Source organism: Miscanthus floridulus, chromosome 10 (genome assembly GCF_019320115.1).
Source record: "Miscanthus floridulus cultivar M001 chromosome 10, ASM1932011v1, whole genome shotgun sequence".
NCBI lineage: Eukaryota > Viridiplantae > Streptophyta > Magnoliopsida > Poales > Poaceae > Miscanthus > Miscanthus floridulus.
Genome location: NC_089589.1, coordinates 14,660,779 through 14,673,598, shown reverse-complemented (window position 1 = coordinate 14,673,598; position 12,820 = coordinate 14,660,779). Strand labels below are relative to the sequence as shown.

General features: G+C 45.5%; 1 pseudogene; it reads left to right on the top strand.

Moving 5' to 3' along the window:
- The first annotated feature begins 4,390 nt into the window (after window positions 1-4,390).
- On the top strand, window positions 4,391-7,351 carry LOC136486282 (RING-H2 finger protein ATL80-like; annotated as a pseudogene).
- Window positions 7,352-12,820: the final 5,469 nt, after the last annotated feature.

Below are 12,820 nucleotides of genomic sequence, written 5' to 3'. Positions count from 1 at the left end.
CGGTCATCTAGTGCCACTCGAGTGATCTAACTTTGCATTGTCGCTAGGATCGAGTGGCGTGGCAAGTTGAGTGTCTAACATCCTTTGGGAAATGATTGTGAAAATGCTAACACACATACACATGGTGGTGTACACTTGGTGGTGTTGGCACATTTACAAAGGAGGTGGTGTTTGCAGGGGTGAGATGGGTTTTGGGTCCCTATTCGGCGCTTTCGGGAAAATGGAATGACTATTTTCTATTGCGCCGGATGCAAATTCTTATGGTTAGCACACTTGAGCAAGGGTGAAGAGAATGGAGGAGATGCCAGCGTCGGTCAAGTGACTGGACGCTGGATCCAAAAACATCGGGCGCTGACTGCCTACGTTCGGTCGCGCTGACGTGGAGTGTAGCAGTAGCTGGAGAGTGACCGGACACTGGTGCTGCGTCCGATCGCGTTCGACCGGACGCGTCTGGTCATGCTCGGGAGCTTACTAGAAACGACCGGACGCTGAGGGTCCAGCGTCCGGTCAGTTGAAGCTGCTGCGTCCGGTCAGGTCAAGTGACCGTTGGAATCGGGACACGTGGTCGTCTACGGGCGACCGGACGCTGAGGTCCAGCGTCCGGTCAACACGACCGGAGCGTCCGGTCGGCCCGACCGTTGCCCAGTGAAGGGGTAACTGCTAGTTTAGCCCTTGGGGCTATAAATAGAAGTGGTCTTCGGCCATGGCTGGTGTGGAGCACCTCAAGGGACTTAGTGTCCATGCTTGTGAGCCCTCCATCACACATATACTTGATAGTGATCATTCGATTGTGTGAGTGAGCGATTCTAGTGCGATTGCATCATGAGGTTGCATCGAGTGGCACTAGGTGATCGAGTTGCAAGCCGGTGGTGCTTGTTACTCTTGGAGGTTGCCACCTCCTAGACGGCTTGGTGGTGGTCTCCGTCGAAGCACGCAAGAAGCTTGTGCGGCGCTCCAGAGAAGTGCCTGTGAGGGGCACTTGTGCTCGCCCCGCGGGAGTCGCGAAGAGCAACTTTAGTAAAGCGTGTCATTGAGCTACCCTCACTCAAGGGGTAGGTTCTTGTGGCGCCCGACGTGCGGGCTTAGCGGGTGATGCTAATTAGCCGCCGAACCACCAAGTGAGCGGTCGACACAACGGGGACTAGCATGTTGGCAAACACGTGAACCTCGGGAGAAAAATCATCGTGTCAACCTTGTTCTTCCTGTTGGTTTGCATCCCTATTACACAAGCTTGTAATTACTTTTATACATATTAAGCTTGTGTAGTTGCTCTTGTAATTAGATAGCTTGTGTAGCTTACTAATTACCTTCTTGCTTGTGTAGCATAGAAGTAGCTCCCGTGCATGGCTAATTTGGTTTGTGTAACCTTGTTAGTCACATTGCTTAGTTTGTGTAGCTAAGTATTTGCACTCTCTAATTAGGCATTGGTTGCCTTGTTATTGAGCATTGCTAGTGAGCTTAGCTAGCTTTGTGCTTTTGCTTACTAGCATGTGTAGGAGCTCCCTCATTGCTTAAAGTACTAGTGGCATAGGTTTATGTGACCTTGCTCCTAGAATTGACTAAGAGAGCTCTAGCTAGCCCGGCATCTTTGTTGCATAGTTGTTATCTTTGAAAGGTGCTAGTGAACATATAGTGGGGTATAGTCTTGGCTAGACCGATAGTTTTAATTCCGCATTTGTATCGGTTAGCCGACGTGATTAAGTTTTAGAAAAGACTATTCACCCCCTCTAGTCGCCATCTCGACCCTTCAACATGTCCGGTCATGCTTGACCGGACACAGCCCAGTGTTCGGTGTTTAACCCTAATCACTGTGCTGACCGACAACACGACCGGACGCAGCCCATCAGCGTCCGGTCGCAGAGCGACCCAGCGTCCGGTCAGTTGACCGACGCCAGCATCATTGCGACCAACTCCATTTCACCTCTAACTTCTTCACCCTTGCTCAAATGTGCCAACCACCAAGTGTATCACCTTGTGCACATGTGTTAGCATATTTTTTACAAACATTTTCATGGGTGTTAGTTCTCTACTAGATCCTAAATGCATATGCAATGAGTTAGAGCATCTAGTGGCACTTTGATAACCGCATTCCGATACGAGTTCCACCCCTCTTAATAGTACGGCTATCAATCCTAAATGTGATCACACTCTCTAAGTGTCTTGATTACCAAAACAAAATAGCTCATACGGTTTATACCTTCGCCTTGAGCTTTTTGTTTTTCTCTTTCTCCTTTCCAAGTCCAAGCACTTGATCATCATCATGGTATCATCATCATCATGCTATGATCTTTGTTTGCTTCGCAACTTGGAGTGTGCTACATATCTCATGATCACTTGATAAACTAGGTTAGCACTTAGGGTTTCCGGGGAAAGGAGAAAGCCAGATGGGAGAAAACCATGGGCAAGAAGCAAGGCTTGCTCAATTTTTTTTCAAATTTGATTTTCCTAATACCTTTTCAAATGGGTTTTGAATTCATTTGAACCTTGAATCAAAACCAAATTTAAATATCATTTAAATTATACTCTCAATTCAAAGTAAACTCAGAAATTTTGGTAAGTTTTCAAAAATAAAATTTACACCTTTTTAAATTCTAATTTTCTTTTCTTTTACTTCAAAGCCATTTTTAATTTATTTCTAAAAGCATTTTGAATGTTTTCCATTTGCATCAAATTCACACAATACAAAGAAACAAATGCACCGACATGTTTGCACAACCATGTTGTTAAACCCTATGATGAATTCTTATTTTAATGAAGAATTTTTATTTTTCTATATTTCATGAGCACAAAAATTCAGAAATAACTCCTTTTAAACCTATTTTTAAAATAGGCAAATTTTAGGGTGTTACAGCGCCCCTAGGGGTGGCCCAGTTCACAAGACGAAGCCTCGTGGGGCACAACGCTGCTCAGCGCGTCCCGCAAGACACCAGGAAGATATTCTGAAGATACTACGAGATCTGTTAGGATACATATGATCCTATGATTCCTGTAATCTGTTATTACTTTCCGGTTATCTTCTAGATCTAACCGATCTGCAACCCTGCCCCAGACTATATAAGGCGGGCAGGAATCCCTCAAACACACGTAATATCATACGATAGCCAATACAATTCAACAGACCACAGGAGTAGGGTATTACGTTATACTGACGACCTGAACCTGTTTAACTCGTGTGTTTTTGTTGCCTTCTTGTTCTCGATTACACGTATCTCTACCGATCAATCTATCTTCGTGGGATACCCCTCGGAGGACTAACGACGATATTCTATCGACACTACAGGAACGACGTACGCGGCCCCGCGTAGCCACGCCTCCCCGTCATGACCTCAGCCGCCGCAGCCGTGCCTCCCGTCGTGACCTCAGCCTCCGCTCAATGTACCTCCGAGAGCTCACCACACACATCCCAAATGAGTAGATGTTCAGCCCGTTGTACTCAACTACTCATACACCTCCGGTGCCATGAACATGAAGGCATGAACTCCGATGTGCCTATTCAACCAATCCGACACAGGGTCCGTGCCTCCCGTGCACCCAAGCAGCTATCGTCGTGGCCTCACCGCGCGCTCAGATGCCTGCACTACTGCCTGCCACTCCTGCGCAGACCATGCCTCGACGCCGCCCACGCGTGCGCCCCGCGCCGCCATAGCCCAACTTTCACCCGTGCGCCACCGCCGCGCGCTCAAATGCATGCACTACTGCCCGCCACTCCTGCGCAGGCCACGTCTCGGTGTCACCCACGCGTGCACCCCGCGCCGCCACAACCCGGCCTGTGTGGTTGTATGGAGGTTACGGAGCAAGCAAGAGAGAGAGGGGAGGAGAAAGAAGAAAGGGGCATTACAGTCCATACAGAAAAATACTGTATGTGGGTATTAGCCTGCAGCTGGGCTCAGGGCAACGTTAGACGTAGAGCGTGACGTATTTCAAGAAGAACTAGAATTGTAATGGCATATTTCAAAATAGATAAATAATAATAACGTTTCTGGCAACCATACAAAGGCTGCGTTTAGTTCGCGAAATGAAATTTTTTGGATGCACATCGGATGTTTCGGGAATGTCGGAAGGGGTTTTCGGATACTAATAAAAAACTAATTACATAGCTCACCTGAAAACTGCGAGACGAATTTATTAAGCCTAATTAATCCATCGTTAGCGCATGTTAGTTACTGTAGCACTTATGACTAATCATGGACTAATCAGTCTTAAAACATCCGTCTCGCGATTTCCAACCAAACTGTGTAATTAGTTTTTTTTGTCTATATTTAATATTGCATGTGTCGCAAGATTCGATGTGATAGTTTGGATACAAAATTTTTGGTTACTAAACCGGGCCAAATTGTAATGGCATAGTTCCGATTAACAAGACAAATGCACGGCGCGTCGTCGTTTCCATGTCCGCAGCCGCCGCCGCGGCGGGTTCGGGGGCGGCGGACACACGCCGGCCGCTCGTTCTCTCTTTCCCGCTAGTGCGCCCGTTGCCGACTGCTCGCCGCCCCGCCCTGAAACTGAAAGGGCGGAACTCGCCAAGTGGGCACGGCACGGCAGCGAGGCGCGCAGGCCACAGAAACAGGCGGCGCGGACGCAAAGGCAGGCTAGCTATCGTATCGAGTGTGCACCGCATCGACACGGCCCACCAGCCGAGCAGTCCAGTCCACCACAAAAGTCCCCACACGCACACCTCCCCGCCCCCGCAGATGCTGCGGCAGCGGCACTAGCAGGCGGCAGGGAACCCAGCGGAGAGGGAGGCGGGCGTGAGGCCCCGACTAAGGAGGGGAAGGGGCGAAAGCCTCCCCGCGGGGCGGGATGGCGTCCGGCGTGTCGCCGAGCATGGCGCTGGCGCTGGCGGGCTTCTGCTTCAGCCTCATCTTCATCGCCTTCGTCTGCTCCCGCCTCGCCTGCGCGCTCCTCCGCCGCCACCGCCGCCGCGCCCGCTCACGCCTCGCCGCCGCCCTCCCGCGGTACGCGGTGGACTACACCTTCGCCGTCGTCCAGGTCCTCCACCCCACGGCTGGTGCCGCCGCCACCGCCGCCGGCGGCGGCGGGGGCCTCGGTCCCGCCGCGGTCGCCGCCCTCCCCACCCGCGCCTTCGCCTCCCGACCCCGCGGCTCCGGCGCCTTCGACGCCGATTCACAGTAAGTACCCCTCCTCTGCCCGGCGATCGGCGGTCCCAGCCTGCGTCCGTACGCCACCTCCTCGCTCCTGTAGCTGTAGCGTCCCTGTCCCGTGCAATCTCGCGTGCGGTCAGGCGGGGTCGGTTCGCGTCGGCGGGGTCCAGTCGGTTACGTGCAGCGCGCCGCGCGGTGGTCGCGTTCGTTGGTTCGTTCGTCGGTCCTGTCACACGTTTGGGGCGCTGCTGCTCCTTGTAGTTGCGAGGGCGCCCTCGGGTGGGTGGGGAACGGGATCTCCCTCCCTTCTCCCCCCTCCCCTTGCAGAAATAATAACATTGACCGATTGGGAATTCTTAGGTGTTCTGGCGGGTATCAGTGTTACTGTCAGTGCTTACAGAAATGAGATCATGCTGTTATGCTTGTCTGCTTGTATTAATGTTTGTCGGCCGTAGATGTACTGTTGACTGTTGAGTGTTGACTGTTCTGGGGGTGGGAGTAGGACTGAGAATGTGAAATGATTCTGATATGTAGTTGTTTTTTTAATGACAGTTCTGATATTAGTTGTTGAATGTGAATGTTAGTCTGACCTTAGACCGTAGCACTATATAAGTTAACACAAGTTCTACTGCATCCTCATCGGTATGTGGAAATGATGTTTTGACTGATTTCAATAACCGAAACAAACTTATGGGAAATCATGAATAAACCTACCTCCTGTTAATTAGTGTTTTTACCGTATTATTAGGTGTTTTCCCAACACTTTGTCCAAACCTGTGCACTGTGCCTCTGTGCTTGCTTAATGCTGCTGGGAATCATGAAGATGTCCTTGCCACGATAGGAGATAGCCTTTTGGCACCGAAAGGGTTGTCAGTGAGGATGTTGATTGCGTTCTCAGTACCAAAGAAGCTGTCCTTGAGGATGTTGGTGCCTTGTCCTTGATGACTTCGGTGCCTAAATACAGTGGCGGTGCAGTTTTTTTTTTAGTACAAGTGTACTGATTGTTGTGCTTCGCTGGAGATTGACAATGGAATCATGATGTCCCTCAGCTTGCATTGTTACTGAACAGCTAAGACCACTTGATCAATCACATGACATCAAAATGGGGTATGGGTGTTAACTGTTCATGAAGAAGATGGGTCATTAGGCATTGTTATTGAGTAGGTTAACCTCACTTGCGGTGCCTGATGAAGTGAAACAGGAATCAGATTACAAGTATTCTGGCTGAATACTGAACCGTGAATTTAAAATTTTTGTCACTGTCAGAACTAGATATTTCACCCCAAGAGTTCTCAACTTGGTGCCTGTATTACTCTGCACAAGTTGGTTTGTATCATATTTACGTGCCTTTGGTTTTCTATAGCTTCACTGAGTTTACATGAGAACACAAACCATCTGATGGTAAAACGTGGAGGGAAAACAGTTTCAGTCTGAGTCATAGAGCGTTCCATTCTTAACCAAAGAGAGTAGTAACCATGCCTGGCATCCTATTCTCGCATCAAAGTGAAAATTGCTGATTTTCATTTCTGTTCCCTATTGATAATTCTTTAGCAACCGTCTTTGATGGCACTAGTCACTGAACTGTTCACATCGTTTTCTGGCAGGTGCGTCATTTGTCTCGCAGAATACGAAGAGGGGGATGTGCTACGCGTTCTTCCTCACTGTGGCCATGATTTCCACATGGCCTGTATAGATTTATGGCTGGAGCAGAACTCGACCTGCCCCGTCTGTAGAGTCTCATTGCTCGATAACCCTGACAGCGAGCACACTGCTCCTCCGCCTCCGCTACCCAGTGTGGTGGTGATCAGCCCTCCAAGCTCTCCTGAACCGTCAGCATCAGATCCATGCCGGTGCCTGTTTGCCGGCACCGGGCACTCGTCAAGGTCATCAGAGGCTCCTAGACATGAGGCCGACCAGGAGAATCAGGTGGCATCTAGGCCATCGGTGGACGGGGGTGCTAACAGCATGCCGCTGTCCGAAGTTAACCCCACTCCTGAGAATAACAGCCAAAACAGTAAGGAAGCAGCATCTAGGGCCCTGCAAATAGCAATAGCAGCTGCCTGGAGTCGGCGAGTCCGCTGTCCTGCAGGCTGCAGGGTGAAGAAGCGCCTGTACAGGGGCGGATGTCTGGCTGGCTGCTGTAGGTTGGAATTTGTTGTTGGAAACGAAACACACTTCATCTGTTCAATATTCATGCTGAAACACAGCAAACCGTGGTATACGGATACCACAGAGAGATTAAAGCATCAGTGAATTCGCCAAAGGCTAGTTATTATTAGTATCATTACATGTGGCATCAGCAAATAGGAAGCTCTTGACTGGTTCCATTTGAGGAGAGCATTTGAAAACTAACAGGATTTTCTGCAACAGAGATTAAAATGGGGGGATGCAGTCATGCAGCTGTTTCACTCAAGCTAGGCATGAAAATACTGTTATTATCATCGACCAGCAGAAATGATCAGACCATTATTAACTACTTCATCCTTCACGAAGAAATTACAATCATTTATTTTGAGGAGTTAAACAGTTTTAAGTCTAAATAAATACATAAACAATACTAACATTTATGATACTGAACAAGTACCATCAAATAATCAGGGAATTCATAATAACCCTATTTTTAAAATAAATGTTAATACAACTTTCTATAACTTAGTCAAAGTTAAAAAAAAAATAGACTTGGTTCAAATATAAAATTGTAGTTGTTTGGGGACGGGGAGTTGCTACGGAAACCTATCGCAGTGTGTTGAAACGTATGCTATAGCTAGGGTTCAAAAACAATTAGTGAAATTTCAACTGAATTTCGATAATTTTAGGGGTCATCGAAAAAAAATTATAATATCGAAATTGAAAACCCTGGCTGTAGCATCGTGTGGCCTGGATCCAATGTGGGAAAGTGTTTTTGTCAAGCACATACGATGACACCCAACTCGATCCTAAGGCCCAACTGACCTGTGAAACCCTCCTAATATATTTTCATAGCTATGACGCTGCATAAGTTAAATTAGTTTTTGAAAAATAATAATAATGACATGATTTTGTATTTAGAAGTGTACATAGAAGTGCTTTTGGTTATTTCTTCATAATTAGGAGTAGGTAATTTAGATACACATTTTAATGGTTATTTTTTTTGACAATGGATGAAGCGTGTAGTTTAGATGCAAATTTAAAACTTGTTAGATATTAATTTTGATAATGGCATATGTGCGGAGGTTACTTTTATTATTTTTAATAACGGAGATGGTTAGATGCAAATGTTTCATAATGATATAGGTGGATAATTTAGATGGTTATTTTAGAGTGTTTTCTTAATGGCCGACGTGATAATTTTTAGAAATCTAGCGGTTATTATTGTCAATAATGACTAGAGTGTACCAAATCATTGAACTTATGTCTTTTGATTTTTGTAAGAATTTCTAAGATTTTTTCCTAGTGTATCTCGTGAGGCATATAGGTTTTAGAAGGATATGGCCACCAAACGGTGACCAAATTCAAATGTGTGCATGTTTAAGAACAGAATCCGGATGACCGGTGTCTCTCTAACAAGAAGACGTGTTGCAGCTCATATCAAGAAATTTGGTGAGCTCCGGAACAAATATTGGTGATCTTTCCGGAAGCAGGAATTTGTACCATTGTAATTTCACCCACTTTTCGGCAGTTAGATTACTGATCTTCTTTTATTACTTGGCCTGCTTAAACTTTGGCCGAATGGTAGATTCTGGCAATATAGTGGCAAATATTGACATGCTATCGTTATCGTTAGAGTTTATATATAGGCTGGACCATGTAAGTTTACTTGTGTATTATAATGGCCATATTTACTTGTGTATTATAATGGGCTTTAATATTTCAACCTATGAGTAAAGGTGAAATATACTGATATCAATTAGTACCATATTGCTAGTTAATGTGAATGTAAGGGTTCTTCTCTCTCTATATATATACCAACCCCTCTTGATTAAGGTACACTAGAAATACGATATGAGGAGCTCTATAAGTTTGGGAATTCTTATTAAGGTAGACAATTAGATTTTTTTTCTTTCTCTCTATCTATTGTGCCACCACCATAGTCTATTCCATCTCGATGGCCGAAAGAGTCATCTGGGGCAGAAAGAAGGCAAATAAGGTTTTTGGGAAGGCAAATAAGGTTTTTGGGAAGTCGAGGGTGAATAGCTTGAGTCAAGTTGCTACGTTGTAGTATCAGCTAAGGTCGAATACATCAACAAGACTCGGTCAGATCTAAATAATAAATCTAAATAACAGCACCGTTGGTACTCCACCATCCCACTCAAGGTTACAAATTTCTAAACATTCTATTCTCGTTTATTTTATTCATTCCAATAATGCTCCCTTTTATGTGTATGTTAATTTATGAGAATAACATGATTTATTTCATTAGCACTGATATCGTGCATATATTACCTATTCTATGATTTATATTTGGGATATAATACAACAAATGCCTCTAAAATCCTATTTTCCTCTCTTAGTCATTCTGCGGAAACAGTGGTATTTGTCTTTGAGGTTTCACAAGCGAGTAAAAGGCCAAAATGGCACCAACAACTTTCTTTTTTGCCAAAACGGTGAAAATATTGAAATTTTGAGGATCATCATCTCTCTAAAACAAGGGATGGCAAGAGATGAGTAGTCCTGCCATCATCACTACCATCTTTCTTTTGTGGCCATGACAGCGGCCATCGCGCCATCGTACGTGATCCGTACTTTCTTCTCACAATTCTTTCTCCCGTGCCACAATCACAATCCTGATTTTCCTAATTAGATAATGGCTATCGTACGTGCTAGGTATGCTTTCGCAATCGCCATTCATGAAATTCATTCAGGAGTAATACACAGATAGTGAGGCCGCGTACAATTGCATATCATGGACGATGATGTGAATTCTTGCGACGATAGACATGCGCATCTGGCTAGTAAGATTAGCTACCTGTAGAATTGGCACAGACCCAAGCAAGAATGCGCAGAGACTAAAAACAGAGCGAACAGATGGAAGATTGAACTTGTCGCCTTCAGCTTCTGGAGAATCACTAATCCATATGGGCGATGATGTGAATTCTTGCGACGCTAGACATGCGCAGGTGGCCAGTAAGATTAGCTACTTGTAGAATTGGAACAGACCCAAGCAAGAATGCGCAGTGACTAAAAACAGAGAAATCAGGACTGAACTCGTCGCCTTCAGCTTCTGGAGAATCACTCGTCGCCTTCAGCTTCTGGAGAATCACTGGTAGTCACAATCACAATCCATATAAACCGGGAGGTTCACCAGACTTGCATGCCTTGTATAACCTTTTTGTACAAATATAGTTCCTTGGATGCTTGAATTTTCCAGACGTGCTGCAGTGGAGAAACAAATGGCAGGCCTGCTATCTGAATCTGAAGGCAGCAGCCATGCCTGAAAGCAGGCCTGCCATCTGAACTTGAGGGCAGCAGCCATGCCTGAAATAGTGTGAAGTACTACTCCATTGGCAGCAAATCAGCACAGCATTATACATCTAGTAGTCATCTTCAGAGTACAGATAGATCAGCAGGTCGGTCGCCATTCAACATGCATCAGTCTGTATACGTTGCATAGCTTGAAAGCAATGTGTCATGAATCGTGAAAGCAACACTGCATTTGGCCGACCCCAACTCCAAACCAAGGCCATACAGCCTCACAAACCACGACGAAGCTGGCCAGATTCCATGGCCGTCGACTTGCCGTGCCGAGAACTGTCATCTGGATTCTGGACTGGAGCCTGCCTGCCTCAGCCTGTTCTTGGGGACAAGGCCCAGCTAAAATCCAAAGACAGATTAAAAGATACTGATGCTGTTGTGCGTAGAAGTGTAGTACGTAGGGTCCGTTTGCTGAAGCTCCGCTTGATTCCGACTCTTTCATGCACTATATAGCTATATAATCAAGTAAGGATCTGTTTTTATCTCTCTTTTTTTTCTCAAAAGAAACTATAAGTCGATGACGTCACTATTTTTAGTTTCAACAGCTCTGATCCTCTATACCGTAGTAGTAACAAGGAGCCAAAGCCAGACCCTACAATAAGGAAGAGGACACAAACAAAGAAGTGGTGATTTTGTCCTGGGGCAGCAACATGGTTGCTTGGTTGTCCTGGTGCAGCAACATGGTTGCTTGGCAAACAGAGTAACAAGATATGATGATGCTCACATGATAGGTGACAGCGCCATCAGTCCCTTTCGCCTGCTATTCTACGTATTCCTATTGCCAATTTGGCGTGGCGCATCAGATAAACTCCGGAGAAGAAAACAAAAGCCAAAGCAGAAGCACGCAGCAGAATCTGGGAAGCCAAGCTCTCACAAGAGTGGAACTGGGACGGAGAAAGCAGTAGCCTGTACTCCTCATCATCCTCAACTTGTTTTTGTTTTGTATGCCGGGTCAGCTTGGGACCAACAAACACCAAGTGCATGCATCATTTCCTTCCATTGACACCCCCTCTAATGCTCTGTTTATTGTAAACAGAGAGAGACAGTCATGTGCCCATAAATTATGACAGGGACATCACTGTGTACCTGCAGAAATTACATGATCAAATAATGTTCGCTTGCTCGTATCTGGCTTATAAGTCATGGCTTATCAACAAACGAACAGTATTTTTCTCTCACATCAAACCAGTCAACAATACTTTTATCAATGGCTTATAAGCCAAACCAGCCCAAACGAATAAGGCGCATACAGGAACCAAATGGTGGTTGTTGGAAGAATGCATGTGAATGATATGATAGGCTCCAAACATCGGTAAACATGCAGTGGGTCTCTGGAATAGTGGAATTAGTACAAAGATATTTGGTGGAGAGGATGCAGGAATCCATTGAGGCACAGGTTGTTGCCCTGTGCTGCTGTACTAGGAATTGTGCTAGAATCACTTGTATCACTATTACTGCAGCATTCCATAAAAACAGTGAAGAGCAACAGGATACAGATAGGGAGGTAAGCATCAATTCTTTCTAGTGTACTTCAAAGCAGGAAGCAACCTGGACACCATGATTTCATTTCATGGCTAATCACAACAATGCTGAATGAAGACACACTCTATGATGACACTGTATAATCCTTTGTTAACTGTACGAGAACACAGAGCTAAAATTATCCGGAAAATAAGAAGAAGCAAATTAAAAGAAAGAAAGGAAGAAGATGACCCAAAAGCACAAATCAATCTCTCCTCTTTGTATACCATACCAACATGAGATTCATGGTGTCTTCCCAAACTCATTCGACACACCGGAATCTACAAATATCTAGATCGTCAACGCAACCATTTTCCTGGGGCGCGTTTAGTTGCCCCCAGAGTTGGCGCCGTCCGAATTCTGCAGGTACTGTAGTGTATTGTAGCATTTCGTTTGTATTTAGTAATAATTGTCCAATCGTTGACTAATTAGGCTCAAAACGTTCGTCTCGTAAAGTATAACCAAACTGTGCAATTAGTTTTTTATTTCGTCAACATTTAATACTCCATACATGTACCGTAAATTTGATGTGATGAAAAATCTTCTTTTTGTATAGTGTCAAAGTTTGGATTCTGGGTGAACTAAACATGGCCGTGGTTGGATTTGGTTTGGTTTGCTAAATACCACCAAATTCAAGTCAAAAGGCAGAGGAAATATGAACCAGCAGGCAGCAGTGAGCGACAGCATTTGGTTGACCTCATCATCAGGGGGCGATTTGCAAAAATAGGACATCGATCGTAGATTTT